This window comes from Opisthocomus hoazin, unplaced genomic scaffold (assembly GCF_030867145.1).
Source record: "Opisthocomus hoazin isolate bOpiHoa1 unplaced genomic scaffold, bOpiHoa1.hap1 HAP1_SCAFFOLD_110, whole genome shotgun sequence".
Lineage (NCBI taxonomy): Eukaryota > Metazoa > Chordata > Aves > Opisthocomiformes > Opisthocomidae > Opisthocomus > Opisthocomus hoazin.
The window spans coordinates 177,501-181,733 of record NW_027448773.1 but is presented as its reverse complement, the minus strand read 5'-3'; positions in this window follow the sequence as shown (position 1 = coordinate 181,733).

The window sequence follows — 4,233 nt, the reverse complement described above, 5'->3', positions numbered from 1 at the left end:
CCGGCAGGGAGGCCAGGTCTACCCGTTTTACCTGCAGGGAGGCCAGGTCTACCCGTTCTGGCGGCAGGGAGACCAGGTCTACCCGTTCTGCCGGCAGGGATGCCAGGTCTACCCGTTTTACCGGCAGGGATGCCAGGTCTACCCATTTACCGGCAGGGATGCGCGGTCTACCCGTTCTGGCTGCAGGGAGACCAGGTCTACCCGTTTTTCCTGCAGGGAGACCAGGTCTACCCGTTCTGCCGGCAGGGAGACCAGGTCTACCCGTTCTGCCGGCAGGGAGGCCAGGTCTACCCGTTTTACCGGCAGGGAGGCCAGGTCTACCCGTATTGCCGGCAGGGAGGCCAGGTCTACCCGTTTTACCGGCAGGGATGCCAGGTCTACCCGTTCTAGCGGCAGGGAGACCAGGTCTACCCGTATTGCCGGCAGGGATGCCAGGTCTACCCGTTTTACCGGCAGGGATGCCAGGTCTACCCATTTACCGGCAGGGATGCCAGGTCTACCCGTTCTGGCTGCAGGGAGGCCAGGTCTACCCATATTGCCGGCAGGGAGACCAGGTCTACCCATTTACCGGCAGGGAGACCAGGTCTACCCGTTCTGGCGGCAGGGAGAACAGGTCTACCCTTTTTGCCGGCAGGGAGACCAGGTCTACCCGTTTTACCGGCAGGGATGCCAGGTCTACCCGTTCTGGCTGCAGGGAGACCAGGTCTACCCGTTTTACCTGCAGGGAGAACAGGTCTACCCGTTTTACCGGCAGGGAGACCAGGTCTACCCGTTTTGCCGGCAGGGATGCCAGGTCTACCCGTTTTACCTGCAGGGATGCCAGGTCTACCCGTTTTACCGGCAGGGAGGCCAGGTCTACCCATATTGCCGGCAGGGAGGCCAGGTCTACCCGTTCTAGCGGCAGGGAGACCAGGTCTACCCATTTACCGGCAGGGAGACCAGGTCTACCCGTTCTGGCTGCAGGGAGGCCAGGTCTACCCATATTGCCGGCAGGGAGACCAGGTCTACCCATTTACCGGCAGGGAGACCAGGTCTACCCGTTCTGGCGGCAGGGAGAACAGGTCTACCCTTTTTGCCGGCAGGGAGACCAGGTCTACCCGTTTTACCGGCAGGGATGCCAGGTCTACCCGTTCTGGCTGCAGGGAGACCAGGTCTACCCGTTTTACCTGCAGGGAGAACAGGTCTACCCGTTTTACCTGCAGGGAGAACAGGTCTACCCGTTTTACCGGCAGGGAGACCAGGTCTACCCGTTTTGCCGGCAGGGATGCCAGGTCTACCCGTTTTACCTGCAGGGATGCCAGGTCTACCCGTTTTACCGGCAGGGAGGCCAGGTCTACCCATATTGCCGGCAGGGAGGCCAGGTCTACCCGTTCTAGCGGCAGGGAGACCAGGTCTACCCGTTCTGGCTGCAGGGAGACCAGGTCTACCCGTTTTGCCGGCAGGGATGCCAGGTCTACCCGTTTTGCCGGCAGGGATAACAGGTCTACCCGTTTTACCTGCAGGGAGGCCAGGTCTACCCGTTTTACCGGCAGGGAGACCAGGTCTACCCGTTTTGCCGGCAGGGATGCCAGGTCTACCCGTTCTGGCGGCAGGGAGACCATGTCTACCCGTTCTGCCGGCAGGGATGCCAGGTCTACCCGTTTTACCTGCACGGAGACCAGGTCTACCCGTTTTACCGGCAGGGAGGCCAGGTCTACCCGTTCTGGCGGCAGGGAGAACAGGTCTACCCTTTTTGCCGGCAGGGAGACCAGGTCTACCCGTTTTACCGGCAGGGATGCCAGGTCTACCCGTTCTGGCTGCAGGGAGACCAGGTCTACCCGTTTTGCCGGCAGGGATAACAGGTCTACCCGTTTTACCTGCAGGGAGACCAGGTCTACCCGTTTTACCGGCAGGGAGACCAGGTCTACCCGTTTTGCCGGCAGGGATGCCAGGTCTACCCGTTCTGGCGGCAGGGAGGCCAGGTCTACCCGTTCTGCCGGCAGGGAGGCCAGGTCTACCCGTTTTACCTGCAGGGAGGCCAGGTCTACCCGTTTTGGCGGCAGGGAGACCAGGTCTACCCGTTTTGCCGGCAGGGATGCCAGGTCTACCCGCTTCCGGCAGGGATGCCAGGTCTACCCGGTTCCAGGCAGGGAGGCCTCGTCTACCCGTTCTGCCGGCAGGGAGGCCAGGTCTACCCGTTTTACCGGCAGGGATGCCAGGTCTACCCGCTTCCGGCAGGGATGCCAGGTCTACCCGGTTCCAGGCAGGGAGGCCTCGTCTACCCGTTCTGCCGGCAGGGAGGCCAGGTCTACCCGTTTTACCGTCCGCCGGGTCCGTTGTGCCCGATGTGGCCGCCGGAGCTGCCGGCGGAAAGGGATGCCTCGTCTACCTCGCTCCGGCGGGACTTTGGCTCCACCGCGGTTCTGGCAGGTAGACGTCTTGCCCGGTTCTTCTTCGGAGCTGCCGAAGGGGTCGCTGCTTTGCGCTGCCTCCAGTTACGTCATGGTAAGAGTCGGCGGCGCTCGCGCGCCTCCCCGCTGGGGGAAGACGGTTCTCTTCGAGCCCGCCGGGGCCGGGGACCTCGCTGTCCGTATACTAGGGCAGAGGGCTGGCGCTCGCGGACCAGCGCCATCGAACCGCTGCAGCTACTCGCGGTTCAGCCGGCAGACTCGGGCGTTGCACGGCGGCTGTGGCCGTGGCCGTTCTGCCTCCTACCTATCGCGCACGGCGCTTCCGACTGCCAGAAGCCGCGCGAAGCCGCTGCTTGCCCGCAGGCTCCGGTGGCCGTTGCCGACTGGAGCGAGGGCTCCAAGAGGGGTTTCTCCAGGGCCGGGCCGAGACGGGCGGCGGTCGCCGGCACTCGAACGCTTGTCAGCCGCGGCTCAGCCGGCAGACTCGGGCGTTGCCCGGCGGCCCTGGCCGTGGCCGTTCTGCCTCCTACCTATCGCGCACGGCGCTTCCGACTGCCAGAAGCCGCGCGAAGCCGCTGCTTGCCCGCAGGCTCCGGTGGCCGTTGCCGACTGGAGCGAGGGCTCCAAGAGGGGTTTCTCCAGGGCCGGGCCGAGACCGGCGGCGGTCGCCGGCACTCGAACGCTTGTCAGCCGCGGCTCAGCCGGCAGACTCGGGCGTTGCCCGGCGGCCCTGGCCGTGGCCGTTCTGCCTCCTACCTATCGCGCACGGCGCTTCCGACTGCCAGAAGCCGCGCGAAGCCGCTGCTTGCCCGCAGGCTCCGGTGGCCGTTGCCGACTGGAGCGAGGGCTCCAAGAGGGGTTTCTCCAGGGCCGGGCCGAGACCGGCGGCGGTCGCCGGCACTCGAACGCTTGTCAGCCGCGGCTCAGCCGGCAGACTCGGGCGTTGCCCGGCGGCCCTGGCCGTGGCCGTTCTGCCTCCTACCTATCGCGCACGGCGCTTCCGACTGCCAGAAGCCGCGCGAAGCCGCTGCTTGCCCGCAGGCTCCGGTGGCCGTTGCCGACTGGAGCGAGGGCTCCAAGAGGGGTTTCTCCAGGGCCGGGCCGAGACCGGCGGCGGTCTCCGGCACTCGAACGCTTGTAGGGCCGGGGTTTGGGAGTGGAGCCTGCCGTGGCTCCCCCCCCCCTCCCCACGCCCGTTAACAGCAGCCATCCGCGGGCACGTTGCAGAGAAGCCTCTACGGCAGTCCGGCTCTGCCGGTGGCCAAGCCGCGTTGGGCTTCTGCTGTCGACGCTGCCCGCTCGCTCGCTCGCACGCAGGGCCCCGCGCCTGTGCTGCCCAGCCCTGCCCTAGGTTCGGGGTTCGGGGGCCGGCGCGTGCGGCCGTCGCTGTCCCAGGAACCGTGGCCGTGGGGCCTCCGCTTCTCCTCCGTTCCCCTTCCCTTTCCTGATCGATGAGGCTTTTCGGGTGGCGTCGGAGAGGGCCCCCGGCGGGCCGGGTCTTCCGTACTCCCCGTCATAGGGAGCCACGGCGGGGCTCCGGTGTTCGGGCCGGGCGGTCTCCTTTCCAATGTCGCTTCCCGTCTCGTGCGAGGTGTTGTCCCCTTCCCTCCGAGCGGCGCGGACCGTGACGAGCAAAGAGACGGCGGTGGTGGAAGCGGCGGGGCGCGTGCCTCCCCGTGTCACCCCGCACCCCCCCCATCCCGCTACCTGCTCGGTTGGGGTTCCTCGGGCTTCTTTACCGAACCGGGCTGTGTGACGGCCGCGCGGCCCCGCGAGCCCTCAGGTGTCCTAAAGCACGCCAGGCGCCGGTGCGGGCCTCGGGCCGGGTTACCCGTGGGTGCCG